We start from the raw sequence: 20,558 nt of genomic DNA on the forward strand, positions 1-20,558 counted from the left end.
ATATAATAATAAAATATTTTTTTTTATGATTTTAGCATAGTATTATTATTTGTTTTGCTTAAATATTTTTTCCTATTAGTTTTTAAGTAATAATTTAAATATTTTTTTGTTATTTATATGAATTAGATGAAAAAAAAATCAAAATAGAAAAGAAAATACGAAAAAAGATACAAAAATAAAAACAAAATCAAATAAATATGTGTAAATAATAATTTTTTAATGAAAAGTTATGTGTGTTTTTATTTGTTTGATAAAGAATTGATGAATTTTGAAAGAACTAATGCACCGAACAGTGCATTAGTGCATTTCTATATTCCAGTGATTTGACACTTTTGGTTTGACTTTTTCTTCCACAAATTTTGTTTTGTTTTGATTGAATTTGTGAAATTTGCGGTGATTTATTCAATAAACAATTAAAATTAAAAAAATGGAATCAATTATGGTAATTTGAGGTATCCCAGGAATCCTACAGATTACGGGTGTCCTGTTCATAAACTCGAATGAATTTAAAAATTGTATATTTTAATGTAGATTGTGGATAAATTACAGGAAAATTAAAATAAAGCTATCTCAAATTTTTATATAATTACAATCAAGAAAGAATTCACGAAATCGAACAGTGAATAGTAATTAACACTCGCCTGTTAATCCGCCAAAAAAAAAGCTATCGGATTTCAACTCGCCAACAAACATGACATTTCAAATTCGGCTTCGAAATCGTTAATTGGTCGAATTCAAAACGAAGAAGGCAATAATTGAAAAATGGCAAACTTGGTAGCAAAATGGTTCTCCGCGAATCCCAAAATCAGATCCCAGGACTTCATTTTGTCTCCGACACTCTTTCCTATTTTTATAAATGATCTTTTTGTCTGAACCTTCTTATCTACTTAATCGTTTCGCTGATGACAGTACCTTCAGCTTTTCATATTTGTTTTTAGATTCCCATCCTTGTCCTCCGGATGTGGACTATCAATGGAAGCATATGATAAGCTTATTAAATTTTGAACCTGACAGCAATAGGGAATCAAAAATCGTGTAAAATGTATTGCTTCGAAAAATCAGTCCTGGCTACTGAGGAGGATTAGGCAAAAGCCTAATCCTCCCAATATTCCATCCATGGGTGGTACTTGCATTGAGGAGACTGAACAGCTTTCAGTTCGAGGTATGTGCATCACAAACCATATATTGTGGTATGAGCACATATTTCAGTGTTCAGTGCATATGAATGAATTTTTTTGCCCCACCTGATCCATCCATAATTTACAAAGCTTTTAATTGTCCAAAACTTGAGTGTGGTTCTCATGTTTTGGCTGGTGTCCGAATAACGTACTGGACTCTTTTGGGTAGAATTGACAAAAAAAAACTCTAAAAATAATAGGACCATTCTCTTACCGTGACATTTATTTTCCTCGAACACCGCTGCAAGGAAACGTGCCTATTATTGTTTTATCGTTATTTTTATAAACAATGCTCTGGTGAAATAGCCAGTTGCATTTCTCTTGTCAAACAATTCAACGATTATCGCATACCTGTACTTTGGGGAATGATCATCAGTTTACCCTTGAACCCAACTTCTGACGTACTATTAAGAACAGGGAATCTTTCTTTAGCCGCATAGCACGAATGTGGAATGCTTTACCTGGGTCAATTTTTTCCACTTATTACAATGTGCAGATATTCATAACCTCGTTAGACAGACTCTATGAGTGGGAAATTGTTTTCTTTGTTAGGACCTACCCAATACCAGTTTCAAAACGTAGATATTTTTTGAAGTAGAGAAGTTTATTGAGATTTTCATTTTGTTATTAAAAACACATATTTTTAAAAACAAATCATATGTTTATTTAGTTGTAAAAAAGAATGTTTGTTATTGAAATTGAAAACGACATCTGCCAAATGGCTGCCGCCAGCATTCAGCATTATATGCTTTTTAATAAAATTTAATGAACATCGGCATAGATCGGTCCAAAAGAAAATACGTCGAGACTCTTAAATCACAAGATTTAGTCAATGATTTTTCGTAAAAATCGAGATGCAAGCATTTCAAGGACTCAAGCAGATAAGATTTTCTGATGATCGACCTGAAATCAAAAATATACTCGTATCTAACTCTTGATGCAAAGTACGGTCTTATTGTTTTTTTTTAGAGGCAACCACTATATAAAACTAGATTTTTTTATCAGTTGATCTTGAGCGACGCACGAGGTTTCACTTCCTATCCCAACAACTCAATTTTTTCAACCCATTTCAATAATGCTGGAAGAGAGGGTGCTTCTCAGTTCGAAAATAGTTAAAGTTTTCGTATTTGATATCATATTATTTCTTTGATATTTTTTCTGCATACTTTTGTCAAAGAACATTACTTGAAAACATTCAAAGCTGAAACCATTGAAGTGCACCTTTTATTTTTCAATTTATCAGTATATTCGTTTTTCATAAGTGTAAGTTTGGAAAATATTCTATCAGCCCAGCACATGTACTGTCCTGCGGCAAGGTTAACTTAAGTTTACTATTTTGAACCAAAGTTGTTTTATATTTTTAATTTTAAAAATACTAAAAGTTTCAAATCAAATCATCACTAAAACGTTTGTTTGCTGATTTTGACTCGAATGTCTCAAGAATCAGTTAAGGTATTGATTCAAAACTATTGCATTCATTCAAAAACATTTTCGTCAACTTTTTTGGAAAAATTTAATTGATGGCTTAAAATAAAACGAAAACCTCCAAAAACAACAAAAAAAACTGATAAAAATGGTTTAAATGGCATAAATGGGAAGTTATCAGTGGGTCGCATCCCATCCACTTTTCTTAAACTGATGAGTATACCTGCACCCATTGCCCTTCTAAATGCCTACGGGACTACTTAATGCAGAAACTACTAAATATAGTCCATTAGATGAATTGTCTATAAGTTTCGAGAGGGAAGACCGACGACGACCGCTGCTTGCGATCGCGATGCGATGTGCCAGTCCAAGTCCCAGTGCCACGAGTATTATGTTTGTTTGGTTTGAGTTTTTCATCTTTCTTCAGTTTAGGTTATAAATTATTTTTAAATTACAACTTGTAAGCCATATGGCTGTCAATTTTTATCGCCATCGAAATTAAATGAAATTAACAAAACCATAGATCGACATTCACTCATATACAAAAATATTGTGTGTATATACGTACATACGTATGTATATAATATCTTCTTTCTATTTTATATCAAAGAAATATACTCGAACTAGTACACAAAGAAAAACAAAACGATGTTCCGTGATATATTGATTGAGGCCTTAAGTTCAGTAATTTGTTATTGTTATCCTCGTTTTTGTTTGTAGGTCTCTAAACAAAACAAAAGAAGACTTTTGCTGCAGTGAGTACGTCTCTCGTCGGTCGGGTGGTGAAGCAGCGCGGCTGACATAGCCTAGAACAATCTTCTTTATCATAACCCAGGGATGTGATACTTTCTTGGGATCTCAATTGAGTTTGATTTCTTTTAATGAAACAAAATTGATTGCCATAAATCAATCGTTTATTAAGCCTTTTCTCTTAAATGAAAGTAAAATATATAATATATTGTTTTAATTGGTTGGGGGCATTAAGGGTTATAATATGGAATACACGTTTTCAATTTCAAGTATGCTCGCTCGAGGTTCTATGGATGTTAAAAGAAAGAATGTGTGACATCATCAACATTTTATCACCCGCTGATTTTTGATGATATAGATTTTTGTTATTGGTGTTGGTTAAGTGATCACAATATGATGGAGCAGGAGCAGCAAGATTCGTATCTTTAAAAAAAATATATAAAAATATTGTCGTTGAGTGTTAAGTGGGCTCCTTGAAATCTAATGCACGCAAGTTAATTATCTTTTGAAAGGAATGTTTAAGAATGTATAGCCCCAAGACAAAGAGGAGTTATTGAAAAAAAAGTCTCAGCGGCTTACACGTTAGGATATAAATGTGATGAAATGTTGAAGATTAAATGTAGAAAGACAAAGTTTAGAGCTAAAATATAAAATAATAGGTAATTCCGAAATGTGTCTATATGCAGAATCATTATTCTGTTAAAAAAAGTAAATTAAATTTCAACCTTTACACAATTGTTTAGTGGGCAATTTAGTGCTTCGAAAACCCAATACTTTCTTATACAGTTCAAAAGAGATGTAGCCGCCTTGTCACTATATCTATACGCGGCACTTACATCAAGTACGATATTTTTGGTAAGTTCAGCACAAACCGAAAGAAAAATGATGTTTTATTTAGTTAAATATGTATTATTTACGTATTTCAATTAAAAACAAAACATCTTTTTCAAAATGTTTCAACTATCGTTATAAGATAAATTTAAATGTCTGTAAATGTGCACTTATTATTGATTGGAATCATATCAGCAGGTATTATTTTGTACTTTTTAAGACATCATAAATTAGATAAAGGTATGTTAAGTCAGACAGTTGCAATGATTGAAGCTGTTTTAACTTGATCAATATTATTTAGTTAACTAACTTACAGCTTTTGAGATTTTTAATAAGTTGTATACCATTTACATTTTATTAACGCGTAATCGGTAACATACGGTACAAAAAGTGGTAATGGATTACACTTATCTTTATTAATAAGCTCAATTCTCGGCCATAAAATTACATCAAATACGTATAAACAAGCTCCCGCAAAATTTAGAATAATAAATCTTTGGCATTAGTTAAAAAGGTCTTTAAAAAAACTGCATTTTTGGTTTTAAATTTGGTGTAATGGCGTTTTTAGTCTTATTTGTTTTATACTAACAACTTAAGTCTAGAACAACTGCTAAATATCGTATTATTTTAGTCTTCAGCCAAAAAGACAGAACAATTCAATTTGTACTGATATGAACGTCTAAAGTTCGTTGAGTCTGTGTGACTAGTTTCTAACTTAAGTCCTTTATGCCTAACGTAAAAGAATTACTTGATACTTGCTTGCTTTGAAATAAGTAACGGCAAAACTAGGTCTTAGAGTATTGATTTCTATTAGTTCTTCACAAATCGTTATAGTTTCAATATATTTACAAATTAAATAATTATTATTTAATCATATTTTTATTTATATCTCGGAGCATAAAACTATTTTTGCCATAGAACTTTGATTTTATGAATGAATTTAAATTAATTTGTATGTAATGCAATACATTTGGGTATTGTTCTTCCATTAAAACAATCACTATCACAATATTTAGAATTGTCTTAAAACCCACATTCAAAATGATAACAGAAGGAAGTGAAACCATAATGAGGTCAAAACGACTACAGCCCAAGTACTACTTACGTAAATAATTAGTATTTAACTTAGCGATTAGTTTTTTGGATTAAATAAGAGGTGTTTAAATTTGAAAAATACATTTTATTTTATATCAGTATTCAGCTTTTAGCTTCCTGTTGGGAAAAATATATAAACAAATTCAAGAAATTATAAGCGTTTGAGTATTTATTGTATAGACGATTGTAAGCATTAAATATTTTGTATGGAAGTTTTGTTAAATATAATTTCGCAAAATTTTAAACGATTTAGTAAAATAGTAAAGCAATTTACTAAGCTTTAAAGATGATTTTAAACAATTTTAACATCTTACTACCTCTTAACAATTTGCTAAAGTTAAAACCACGGAATAACTACTTTAACTTTTAACAATTTTTCTAAATCCATATGACATCAGTAGAATCATTCTTATAAGGGCAGTGGATGGAATGGTCGAGTCAACAGTTGGGAATGCCTATAAATAGGTCCTTTTAAGCGTATTTGCTTAGTCTGTTTTCACGAACTGTCACTTTTAAGACATGTTTGAATGCTCGTTTTTCAAAAGGCAATTAGCAGTTCTTTAATTAGCACAACGAATAAAAAAGGTTCAACATAAAATCATAAAAAATATTGATTCCACTTCAAGGAACCTACTATCTATATTTGTTTCGAATAACTTTTAAGTCGAACATCAAAAGCAAATGTGCATTTTGCTTATCTCTTTTCTATATTTGGAAGCAAAGTTCTCCGATCAATTTGTTTATAACATTTTTAATATAATCATTTTAATTCTCAAACAAAAAATTGTTTTCGTTATAATTCATCTTCATCTGTCAACAGAGTGCACAACCACTTTGCATCTATACGTTTGTATAAAATGCTCATGTGATATATGTATGTACGTAGCCTTAGCTTATAAACAAAAATCCATTTAATAAATCAATGTTTATCTATTTTTAAGTACAGGAAATTGTGTCTGGTTCATTACTATTTAATTTTTTCTTGTTGATTTGATTTTCATTCCGAAAACAAAAATGAGTGGTGTCTTTGAACTTGGTGTGTGGAAACGCGATGCAAAATTTTTGGAACGCGCATTTACTAAGTAGTAAAAGTGAAATTCATGTCTGTATATTTTCAATGGTGATGGAATAAAACTGTTGCCAATGCGAATGATGATGCGGACATGACTTGAATTAAATATTGAAATAACAACATACGTACCATCCTTAAGCTTCGCAGCCATATCATCATACGAGTACGCTTATACATGAATGTAGAAGTCTGACAATAAGGTCAAGTGAACATTTAAATAAATTGAACTCGACCACCATTTCAGGTTTTGCAAAATGTGTCACAATTATACCTTGGCATATAATATACATATACTTACCTTACTTACTTTTTTATTATTATTTTGTCTTTAATTTAATTTAATTACAAAACACCTGACCTTTGTCATAGAGCTTATTCAGCCATTCAAGCCAAGTTTGTAATTCATATCCGGTTTGACTTTGACGTTAAACGTTAAACAAAAAATAATAAAAATAATAATAATTGAGTTTCAAATAAAATATGTAGCTTGGTAGTACACACGATTTGTTGCGGTACATATGTATATTTATATTATATAGCTAATTGTTGCATCATTGTTTTGAGGTAATTTTAATGTGTTTTAACGTGTAGTCGATCGTCGATAAGTTATTATAATAATTATTATTTTTATATACATACCTACTTTTGTTTATTATAAATATTTTAGTTTTATAATTAGTTTTTTTCCACTTGTCTATTAAGGTACAGATTGCATTACCTATCTTATGTGTTATTGATACATTCGCTTTTGATTAGTAAAATCTGGGGTCGATAAGTTTCGTATAATAATTTCATAACGTACTTATGAGAAACTGCAGCAATTTGTGAAATGGAGGATCCAGGGATATCATATGAATCATAAAGCCCATACAGACAGTTTAGTTTTAACGGGACATCTATTTTGCGGTTTCAAAAGTGTATGGCTGGAATTCGACTAAGTGTTTGAACCAATTTTTTTTTTAGTGAATTGAAAGTGTGATATTTACGGAAATGGATCGCTTAACAATCACACAACGCATAAAAATTGTTAAAACTTACTAAAAAAAATGGTGATTCTTCCACAACCACATACCGTGCTTTAAAAAGAGATCATAGTTTAAATAAAAACCAACATTCGTCAAGTTATTATGACATTTACTTTTGAAACCGCAAAATGGATAAGAAACCTTGAAAAAAAAGAGATCGTCAATTTAGTATTATATTCTAAGAAAGCAGCATTTTTTATTTTATTTCAAACTGAAGTTGCTTGTCTTGACTTCTATCTTATTCTTTTGACGCACATAAGGAGTGTTAGGCCTTCTTAAAGTGTTTCTTTTTTTTCAAAATGGATTATCTATTAAAAACAGAGTGGCGCACCAATTGTGCTACAATAAATCAAAATTTAAATAACTTTTTGTTTTTATTTTATAGAAAATTGAATTGTATTTTAAATAGTTAATTGTTTTAAAAGATTATGTCCCCAAATGATCTCCACGCTCACCCACACAAATATGGCTTCTGATTCAAAAATTATTCTGAAGGGTTGAAGTTTGGATCGCCTCAATTATTGTCATTATGGACTTCTTAAATTCAGCCAAATCCCTGACATTAATAAATAAATAAATAGGTGGTGTATGTTGAGCTTACAACTCTCAACCATTCCTGTGTGCGAGAAATGTTGACATTGATGGAAGGCACCTACAGTTTTAAGCCGAATCCGAACGTCTAATTTGAGAAAGCACTTTTCATGACAAGAATTACTCTTGGAAGGTTTTTCAATTCCTCGCAAGAAGCAGTACCCATGAAGAAAAACTTAAGATGGCACACGCAGGGATCGAACACAAGACATCTGGCATGACAGTCCAATGCACTAACTATCACGCCACGGGTACGACCCTGCTTGACATAACCCCATAAAAAAAACTCTAGTGCGGTGAGGTCAATTGACCTTGGGGGCAGCCACATTTTTTAGGAATTTTCGTTGGAGCTCCGCCATAACTGGTCTGGCTATATGTGCAGGTGCTCCATCTTGCTGACAACAAATGCTGTCAAATGGGAAAAGTCTTCGGCGCAGTTCTGAGTAAAAAAAAACTCATTTAACATCTTTAAATAACGGTTCTTAGTTTCTGTTCCATCGTTTTCTTCAAAGAAGTATTTGCCGACAATGTACCTTGATGAAACAGCCCAATTCAAAGTTAAGCTTTGTGCAGTTCCGTCTCATGAAGCATTTATAGATTTGATTCACTTCAAATTCGGCAATTTTGCTGTTTGCATTGCAATGGGCCTCATCAGACATGAACAAAGAATTATTGAATGTGTTGCCTTTTTCGTGCATCATTATCATTTTTCAGCAAAATTCCTAGACAACAGGAAAATAATTTTAGTGCTTAACTTGCTTGTAATTTGGACTGTGTCTGAAAATAAGTTTAAGTCATCTAAAGGTATTCTTGAAGTATTTGCCCCGACAAGTTTTGAGTCTAAACGCTCTAATTTTTAAGTTTTATTTTTTCACATTCATAGAAATGCTTACAAGAACAGAATAGATTATTTTTGGAACAAATTCCCGTTTCAACACAATTTCTAAAATTTCTGCATGAAATGCATCCAAAACCCTTTTAAACTAGTGTATGTTAGCTCATAAATTAGGGAAATATTTGAAAACTGTTGGAAACTTGAAATTTTCCAAACTTGCTGGAGAATATTGTTCTAAAAAAAATCTAATAACTTAAATTATCGCTTTATCCTTTAAAATATGTGCAAATTTAAATTAAATTAAAAGGATTTTTCATAAATTATTTTCATTTTGTCAGGCTCCTTTTAGAACACTAAAAACTATTTTTAAGCGGTGCCTAAACTTTCGTCTTTATGTTAAGGGTGTGACCGCCCTGACTAAAAGTCTGGCTCCGCCCTTCAAAATATAGGGTTTTCCCATGAGAAGTTCATTTTGCTTTAAAAAGCAGTATAATATCAATTGATGTTTATTTAATTTCAAAAAGGAAGGTATGCCATTAATAATAAGAACGATAGCAGTCAAATGGTCGCCATGGCTACGGTTGCATCATCGTATCCTCTTCCATAATCTATTTGCACATTTGCTGTGTATCTTTAAGGTATTGAATAGATCGTGGAGCATTGGCAAAATTGCGGTAGTTTCGTTATGTTCATATCACCTTTGTAGTGAGTCTTAAAAATTTCAATACGTTGATCGAGAATATACATATGCTTCCATTTTTAATAATTTCGAAGTTTTTACTACTCAAATGTCAAAACATGCCAGCTTTAAAAATGACAGTTATAACAAAAAAGTCACCAGCTAACGTAATTCTTTTTTTACGTTAGGATATTTTTATATTGCTGGGCTCTTAATTCAGCTCGTAGGCGATACAAAACTGTTAATTTTATATTTTCATCGATATCCTCTAGTGTAAAAATTGATTAAACATACAGGAAACCTAATCAAAACACCATATTCTTCCCCGATGTCTCTCACATCAAACGACCCGATTAGCGTTATCTGATCTTTAATATACATTTGTAGGTATAAGATATCAAAAAAAAAAACAAACAAGGAAAACGAAACTTGTCAATTAAGTATGTTCAATACTCCCACGGTATTTCTTTGAAGAATATAACCTCCCTCGCAGCCTCATTTTCCACGCATGATAAAGAGTCGCATGAACATCCAACACCAACCTCAAACTAGTCACATAGGGTTAATTAAATTCAGATAAAGCCCCATGTACAGTTTTTATTTTTTTGTTGTTGATTCTTAATTGGGAAACTCTGTCCTCCTTCTCCAAGATAAACGGCATCTTTTAAAGAAGATGACACTCCGTATCCCTTTTTCAGAGAGAAAATAATATTGTAAACTATATAGTATATACTTCTATGAGCCCCCTTCAATTAAGAATCTTCCATTTGTGATTCAAAACTTATTCATTCCAAACATTAACAACTCCAGACTCAAGAAAGTAATATTGTTACAGGATAGCACACCCATCACGATCAAATGAAAAACAGATTTTAATAGTTTTATTATGCAATCGAAAAATGCTTTTCATTTAAAGGTATATGGAGCTAGGTTTTACATTATCAATGACGATAAAAGGAATAGTCAAACATTGAACCTGTTAAAATATATTTAGTCTTAGAAATTGAAAATTGTATGTTAGAAATTTTGATTTCATAATATTTCTGAGAATGCAGAAATCACTGATATCTTATAGAAATACAAACTGGGCAACATGTCCTTGTTTAAGACATCTGACAATTTCTTATAATTTGTTATTTGCGCCTACGCAAAATCAAAAGAAATGAACTATCTGTTTAGAGTGTAGCCAGCAACACGAAAAAATATATTTTTAAATAATTTTTGTTTTCCAATAAATTAATAAGTTATAGCCATTTTTGTTGACCCAGTCAAAACAGAAATCCTAAAAGATTTATCCACGGGTACTACCAACCGAATAGAAACAATTAGTTTAATCTAGTGCCTAATCGAAAGTTAAAAAAATCCTTCGATAAGGCACCAGATTTGTATGTTTTCCAAAAGCTGAATACGTTTCATTGGAATCTAATGAGTGGTTTTTGAGTCACCTGTAGTCTCCAGTTAAAAAAAAAACATAGTTTTAAGAAAAACGAAATTTCTACAATCGATTTGTGTAGCATCCAAGAGCTCTTTGTAAATTGATGAATTACTCCGAAAGTGTTTGTCGGATTCACTTAAAATTTTCAGAGACTGCTTAAAATATTATAACTATGTACTTTAATGAAATGCATATAATAAAAATCAATTTTTGAAAGTTCTGACCCCTAATTGGATATTGAAATTTTGTAAACCTTACAAAAAATCAGAGATGTTGCCACTTAAAAAACTACAAAACTTCAAAAGTTTAACTTATGACTTACTGAGTTGTGATTCATGTGTTGTGTTTTCTGAGTTTTGTACTGTAAAAAAATTGATATCTAAGCGTTAATTTTTGACAACCTGCGTCAGTAAAATAATAACATGTCAATGAAAGGAAAAAAGTGAGCACCTAGAGACAATATTATTAAAAATCATCATTGTATAGGAACAACCATATAAAAGCATTACTAAAATTTTAACATGAAAGCAAAACAAGTTGTTATTAGATACATTTTAGAACTGTGCAATCAATAATAAAAGTTTGAGCTGTTTCTTGTCGAGACATAAGGGACGTATAAACAATTTCGTTGGATTTCTGGAAATAATGTATTTCAATTAAAAAAAATTCTGTTGGATTTTTTTAGATTTGACCAAATTCCAGGATTTGACCAAATGTCAGAAATTTTAGTTTACATAGTTAACAATAAATTGTATTTATAAAGTATCCAAGCTGGAATATATTGTGAATCGTGAATTTGTTTAAACATGGCACTACGATGGTAGAGAAGTCGAAAAAGTAGGTCCCCTGATTCTGTCTGTCCTCAATTATACCGCCGAAAACAGTGAACAGTGAAACAGTGAAGACGATTGAATTCAAACTTTTCAAGCAGATTCGCGTTAGGAGTTTTTTTTCATTGTTAATGCTTAAAATAACAGTAATCTCTATATAAATGTTTTAGTCAAAAATTCGAATTTTGTCAAAAACGAGCCAAAACATTATTTTGAAATTTTCTTCACTTGGTACTTGGCCAATTTTAATAATTTTTTTACACAAGCTCTAATAATGTCTTAATAATATTTGATGATCAAAAATGTCATTGTTTATTTCCGGATTTCAACAAAAATAATAATTATTTTTTCAAAACTCGATATCTCGAAAATAGTTTGTCATTTTGTTTTACCAAAGTCAAATGTTAAACGAATATTAATAACACACTAAAAACATTTTTAAACTAAAACTACCATACAAAATTATTACAAAACAGAAACGCTCTAATGAGTTTTGAAACAAAAATTAATAAACCAAGGTTTTTTTGATTAATTAAATGGCATTTAAATTTTTCAAACTCAAAATTCAAAAATATGAATACAATCTTTAGATATAGGAGCAAGTTCGTTTTTATTTTACTCGCTTGCTTAAGGTGGGGCTACAGTCCGGAGCAGAGCTGACCCTTAACCAACATGCATTTCCAGCCAGCTCGGTCCCTATGTAGATGTGTCCAGTTTCACACGACAAGTTGGTTGAGGACTCCACCTACCTGCGTGAGTCGCGGTCTTCTTATACTGCGCCGCTCCTTCCCTCGAGAAGGATTCGAAGACCTTCCGAGCTAGAGCGTTGAGGTCCATTCACTCTACATGACCCAGCGATCTAAATCTAAGTCGTTGGACTTTAATTCTGTTAACCAGGTCAGTGTCACTGTACAGCCCGTACAGTTTGTCGTTATATCTCCTCCTCCATCTATGCAGACGGGACCAAAAATAACCCGAAGAATTTTTCTCTTGAAGCATCCTAAGACGTTCGTTTATGGCATCTGCGCCATAAATGACAACCGAGATGATGAGTATCTTATAGATGGTGATTTTAGATGCTCGAGAGAGGGCTTTACTACTCAATTGCCTCCTAAGTCCAGAGAAGCAGCGATTTGCAAGAATTATTCTTTGTTTGATTTCAGCGCTGGTGTTGCTGTCTGTGTTTATAGCGGTGCCTAGCTAGACAAAGTCCTCAACTACCTCAAAGCATATACTTGATCTTGCCCTCATTGACCACTAAACCCATCTTCTTCACTTCGTCGCAATGCTCAAAAACGCTCCACTGACATCACGCTTTGATCTTTCAATTATGTCAATATCATCCTCTTATCCGATTAATGGAATGGACATTTGCAAGATTGTGCCTCTAGAATATCTATCAGTGTTGACGGGTTAGTTTTTCACATTTCTTTCGAGAACGATGTTGAAGAAGTCGCATGACATCAAATGCATCAGTGAAATCTTTTCCGCGACCTTGATAGAACAGCGTGCATTCTCCATCGTCATTCTGCACAAACGGATAAGTTTGACAAGGATGCCAAAACTAAACATTGCTCTGTAGAGCCCTTCCCTATAGATGCTGTCATATACGCGGCTTTAAAATCAATAAAGAGATGTTGGGTATCGATTTGAAGTTCTGTTTTTTTTCCAAAATATTTGGTCAATGGTGGACTTTTTCTGGTCTGAAGCCACACTGATAAAAATCTATCAGGTTGTTGACGAACGGCCTCAGACGTTCACATAAAACGTATTTGAAGTCTATGTCGCTTCACTACCTATCTATTCTCGTTCTCTCCCACGCGAACAAAACCACCTCTTTAAAAAGAAAAGATTTAGATTCTAGAGACCTTCAATCTTTAAGAAAAGCCAAATTTTATAATTTGAAAAATCGGACAGATTACAATAACTTTCAATGGAAAATAAATAAAACAGTCTGAAAAGCCAGACGGAAAAAAAACTTAGATTTGTTTTTGTTTAAGCTTCAAACCAATGTATGTACCAAAGGTTGTATATGATTTAAATTCACTTGGTTAAATTATGTACATCATTATAACATTAAGCCGCTTATGAATCATTATCACTTCCACCTGATGAATTCACTTAAATACCAACCACTTCCTTTGCATTATTATAATTTATTTTCAAAACTTCCGGATTAATTTCAGTATGTATTATTTTTGTGCACTGAATATTCAGCTTTATCGCAAAATTGAGTGATGACTGATTGATATCCAATGGTCTGTAAATAAAAAATCTAAGCTTCAAGTCAAAAATTAAAAGAGAAAACAACAAATTAGCAAAATGTTTAGTGTTTTGATTCATCATTATTAACATCAATAAAAGGTGAAGGCATTTCCGGATTTTTTGCTTGTTTACGAAATGCTCGATATGACATATACAGATTTTCGAACAATCAACCGCCCTCCCGCATAACGGTAACCTTGAAGCTGAACATCATAACGTATAAATATGCAAATTTGTCCATAAGTCTGGTGATTACCCCAATAAAGGGGGTTGGTCAGTGATAGCAACGTCGTCGGTCGTCGGTCGTCGGCGGCGCTGGCGCCCGGATGAGAACATTTTGTTTACAAATAGAAAAATAAAACTCTCTACCGCACTCACCACCGCTGCGCTGCGCTCACGCCTGCTCCGCACATGCGGAAAGAAATAAGCAGCCATCATAAAGCTCATCGTTATTGACGGTTGACACAATTAAACCGGAATTTGTTGTTCACTGTGACGATTGACGGTGGAGTGATGGTGCCGAGTCGAGTTAGTACAACTCAACGCCTCAATTACACTCCATTGCAACTAAATAGGTTTTTAATAGTTTATTTTATTCTTATTCTAAATTAGAAAAGCGGTCGGTACTCGGAACATATTGCAATAAGTGGGGAAATCTATCCGGATAAGGTATTTCACATTTGGATTGTGTAAAAATAAATAAATTGGGCGAGGCAACTGTCCATGCAGAACTAGGTAATGTTGTCAGCTACATTTAAAAGCCGAATTTGAGAAAACACTTTTCATGACAGGAATTACTCTTGGAGGATTTGTCAATTCCTCGCAAGAGACAGTACCCTCAAAAAATAAACTTAAGGTAGCACAGGCGGGCCCAATACCCTTGGCATGACAGTCTTACGCACTAACCATCACGCAATGGATTCTACATTTAGATTTTGTAGTGCGGCTGTGAATGTTTATACTTAAGAGTGCGTTTGAAAGTGGGCTTAAAGCATATCTCGAAGTAAAGGTTGAATTGTTTATGATGGGGATGAATGCATTTGGCTGTTTCTCTTGAGCGATAATAAAACGACAAGAATGAAAAATACTGTGGCAGTTTTCAAGATTTTCAAATGTTTCACTTAGACAAAACGGTCACCTATCACTTTTAAAGCTCTCTTTTGAGTTTGTAGGGTTTTGGACTACTTAGCTAAATATGAGAATTATACTCGAGTTTTGGACGAATAAAGGTTTTACAGATTTTAATCACATTATCATGGTTCAAAAAACCTCTTCATCGTGCCCCTATTGGGATGTGAAATGTATGAATGTGATCAGGATCACTCCATGAAATAGATCCGTGGTATACATACCTAAAACTTATAACTGTTTCAGTCTCCTCGATGCAAGTACAAATCATGAAAAATTTAATTGGGAGCGGGTTACGCTCTTATTTGAATTCGATTCAAGTGCCCAAATATGAGAATTGTACTCGAGTTCTGAACTTATAAAAGCTTTATAGATGATAACCAGATTATCAGGGGCACAAAACTTCATGGCACTTATAAGCATTTTTGGCTGTGTGGAAAATATGTGATCACTCCATTAAGACAGATCTATGAAGAACATACCTAAAATTGGTAGCTATTTAGTCTGCTCGATGAAAGTACCAACCCAGGAAAATTTCATTAAGGGTGGATTACACTTGAACGACAACAATTAAGTGGTTTAAACGCTTCAGATAAAAGAGAGAAGCCTCCGCTTGTCTTTTAATAAAATGCAAAATAATTTTCTTTCTTTCTAGACTAATCTTATTTGTCTTACAAAAACTTATAAAGTAAGTAGTCGTTTTTATCCCTTTTCCATATTGTCGAATTATTTCACGAAAATACTGTTATACCTATTCCCTCGAATCCGCAGTGTATAAATTGTAAAGTACTTTTATTTGTGACGTTGCAATTCAAAAGAAATGATAATAATAATAATCACACAAAACAAAACCAAGGAAGGAGAACAAAAGAGAGGAAAACGTTTTTCAGTCGCTTTTCGCTTTAGGTTTAAATTTTTGTTTGATGTGGTTTGGTAATGTATTGTTTTTTGAAAATGCAAAACATACCAACTTCCTAATTTTCTACCTAACAAACCTAAGCCCATATGTATAGGTATCTTTTTGTACTGTACATCCTATACTATTCATACTCACGGGAAAACAAAACGAAAAATTTAAGTTGAAAAATGGGAATGTAAAGTAGAATATCCGGCTTCGATTTAAAGCGGATATAGAGAGACTACCGGCCGCCCAACAACGGAGCTGAGAGTATGACGAGCAACGACGACGCCGATACGCCAACGGACGGACGGACAAAACATGCGCACACCGATAATCGTATTCGTAATTTCGTAATTGTTTACCGACTTGGCGGATGCGTATAGTTTACTAATTGTTTTAATTGCAATTTTATTTGTTTATCTAGGTATTGAAATAATTTATTTTCGAAGTAGAATGCCGATTACCTGTGGTTGGATATTTCACGGGGAATTACTCATGTATTTATTAATAGGACAAAGGAAGAATATTTTACTGCTTTCGACAAAGAGTTTGTGGTTCACTTAACGTCTATTAATCAAATTTTTACTTTTTAATTTTTATATTAAGACTGTAGAAAATTTATTAAGATGTTTATCGTAAAATAAATAATCATCATGTGAACTAAACTGATAACCGCTCATATTTTTAAAAACTTTATACGTCCAAAGCTTGAGTATAACTCTCATCTCTGGGCTTAAGCCTCTTGAACAGTATTGAAAGTAGAGCATTTAAATTTATTGGTGATAATAACATCATAAGTTTATTTACTTCGCTTGAACATTGTCGTAAGGTTTCTTGTATAAAACTAGGTCTCGAGAAATAGCCAGCTGCATTCCTCCCCTTAAACAGTTCAACCATTATACATTATACCCATCAGTTGAACCTCAAGGCCAACTATGTCTTACTATAAAATACCGAGATTCGTTACTTAGCCATACTATGCGAATGTGGAATGCCCTACTATACTTTGTCTTTCAAAGTCATTGCAATATTCGGAAATTCAAGCAAAGTGCACCGACACTTCTCCTTTCAAACCCTTTCTTTTTTCCTAGTGCTCACATTCTGTGCCTATGAGCGCTTATTGTACAGAAAAATGATTTCGGGCAATTGGCTACCCAGGTTGGATCGAATAAAAAATATTATATGGGAGTGAAATCGCACGATATTGGAGGCTACTTCAAGGGCCCACAACGATGCGAGATAATGCACTCACCAAAATTTGTATTCAATAAATTGATAGTAATTTTGTTGGTTGTACGGCATGTAGCGCCGCGGCCGTCTTGTTACAACCAATGGGCGACCTTATCAACATTCTCAAATTGAGGCAACATATAGCCATTATTCATTCATTACTCTATAGTGTTCCCCATTGACGGTAATATTTTGAAAGAAATATAGCAATTATTACTTCTATTTATAGAATATAGAGGTAAGAGAATGTGATGGCGTCTCAAGAATGGCTTGTGATTTATAATCACTCCAAATACCACAATTTCCCTTACGTTCAACTTAAAATGAGTTTCATCGTTGAACTAAATTTTTCTTCTGAAATCGGGATCTAGTTTCTCAGTTTTTAGATAAGTTGAATATCCTTCCGCAAAATCTTCCAAAAAGTGGATGGGCAAAGCTCCAGTTGTTAATTACCAACTCTTTTGGGCTTTTATTTCACCGAGTATTGGACTTATCGTGCGATGTGTCTTTTAGGAGTAAGTCTACTTCTTATAAAATGGCACACCAAACTGAGCAGAAATCAAGTGACAGCTGTCAAAAAGACCGACCAAAAAAAGTATTGCTAGATTGAAAACCACACGTTTAACAAAACTATAAACATCCGTTACTTAAGCATTCGACAGTAGTTATAAATAACAAAAAGTTTGTTGTTTCTTTATTTTCAATTTTTTCATGAATAAAATCATATAATATCCTGCAAAATGAGACCTTATTTTTATTTATTAAATTATATCACGTTACTTTTCAAAAATTCATTCGGATCAGAACATGAAAGTCCCTGGTCGCCAAATAGGATCGAAGTGACAGAATTGATTATGTCAGTTTGATAATATGGATTCATTAAAACAGAACATTTTTCGTTTATCTAACCGGTTTTTATTTTTGTGATTGAAAAATCATTTACTAAAATGTCACCGATTTGACTTTATTCAAAATTAAATTTCTAGAAGCCATAATTATCATGGATTAAATATTTATAAATATTTAATTTTATATGTTCGTTTTTAATCTTTTTATAAACACTACCTACTTGTTTAACAACGTGCATCGCGTCGGTTGGTTTCTCGATTTGTTTCATTAATAAAGTAATAAACAATTAGCACATTTTTCGTGTTTATAACTTTTCGTTATGTTCACCATTATAAACTTTTAAATTTGCATCGTTCTCGTGCATAGGTAATAACCATTGCGTTTTGTTTAATTTATCCTGCATCACTAAAAGTACATTAAAATGTATTGCAAAAATTGAAAATCTTTAAATAATCCCAAAATGTTTATAGTTTTGTGCGTTGTAGTTTCAAGATAGACGCATGATATTTCGTGTTTGTTATTTTAACACCTTAGCATCAGTGTTATTGGCTCTGAAAGACAATGCATTTTGTATGAAATGTTTATGCCGGATCATGGTCAGAGAATTTATCGGTTTTACCATAATTCAACGTCAAAATATTTGAATGTCTACACTCTACATTACTTGATTATAACTGCACAATTTCAGGCAGCAAGTTTGTAGTGAAGGTTTAAGATCCTTCATAGTTTGAATCCTTTTAGCATTGATGTAAATGTGGCTAAACAGAGATGTTGATGTAATCGAACCAAAAATTCTGATATTTTCACAAGAAATATTTAAAGTTAAATGATAAAACATGCAAATGTCTAGGTTATACAGGTTTTCCAATAGATAGTTTTATTCTTTTCTTTTTAAGTTAAATACATTATAAACTTGGAACTTTGCTTATCTAGCCTTTACCTTCAATTCATCGTAAAAAGCTTATTAAAAACATAATCGTACACAAGACACTACTCAAGAAAGCTACAAGTCCATCATTATAAGGAACCCCTTTACACAAAACAATAAATGGTATTGTGCAGAAAATAAAAAAAAAATACAAATTAATGAGTTTATCATTCGCTTCCAATGGGCAGACAACATTAGAGACTTTATTTTTTATTTGCAGTTAACTGAATTCTTTGAACGTAAATTTTGACCTAGGCGTGTCATATATTTTAAACTGAAACCTTTATTTCATTAACATCTACCTTTAGTTGAATAAAAAAAACAATAATAATAATAATCAACGGTCATTTTGACTTAAGTAAATTTGACTGGATAGTTAGGGAGAATTTTCTTGACTAACTTTCCAGTCAACTTTTCAATAAAGTTAGATACCTGAATTGGAATTCAATTTTTTGGTAGCTTGCCAATCAGATACTAGAAACTTGCCTTACTTTCAAGTCCTCAATGTCGTCTAAATCTGCGAATTATGATGCATTTCAAGGACCCAATAACATTGCTGGTAATAACTCGACTTGAGTTCATGTCTTAATAGCTAAAATTTTTGAATAATTTCACTATTGCCGGCTTCACAAAGACGCACAAATTTTGCAAAATGTGTTTGTCACTCTTTTTGATGAATTTCAACAATGAGCAGGTTCAGGCTACATAAGGGACTTTAAATTAAGGCAAGTTTCTGGTATCTGATTGGCTAGCTGCCAAAAATTACAACACTGTAATGAAAAGTTGACTGAAATGTTAGTCAAGCAAAATATCCCTAACTATCAAGTCAAGTAGGCTTATGTCAAAATGACATTAAACCATGTTTTTTTATTCAACTGAAAGTTGACCTTTATTTGTCTATGATTTTTTTTTCTGACCAATTTTATTTAATATTTTGTGGAAAAGGGTTACTTGTCAAATTGGAAAAGAAATAAGAAATATATTCTTACAATACAAAATACAAATGTTGATTGCCATGACATGACATTAATAATATTGTTTTTGGTAGTTTTTGTACGATGAACTGAAGATAGAAGTTAGTGAAGTAAAGTTCTGAGTTTGAAATTTACAACACTTGAAAAAGTAACTAGCTACCATGTTCAAAATTTGTTCAAGGAATGCAGGTGACTGCATTAAATCCCTTATGTTGTCTGAATCTGTCCAATTTCAATACGTTATAGAAGAGGGCATCATTTCATTTTGCCATTTTTATCCATGGCCATATTTTGACTTTTAAAATGTCAAAATATTACAGCTGCCCAACAGCGAGGTATTCAAAATGAAGCTCGGTTTTGGAAAGCCATTTATAGTATGGAGTATAGTTTTTTTTTAATACTATTAAAAATTATTAATTGCTTTTCACAACTTTTTGCCATTATGAATAAAGTTGCATGCTTTTTCATAAAATCTTTCATCATTTGCATGCGCTGTGCATGTTTGTCCTGTTGCACTTCTTAATAAATGCTGCTAAC

This window comes from Eupeodes corollae, chromosome 3 (genome assembly GCF_945859685.1).
Source record: "Eupeodes corollae chromosome 3, idEupCoro1.1, whole genome shotgun sequence".
Taxonomy (NCBI): domain Eukaryota; kingdom Metazoa; phylum Arthropoda; class Insecta; order Diptera; family Syrphidae; genus Eupeodes; species Eupeodes corollae.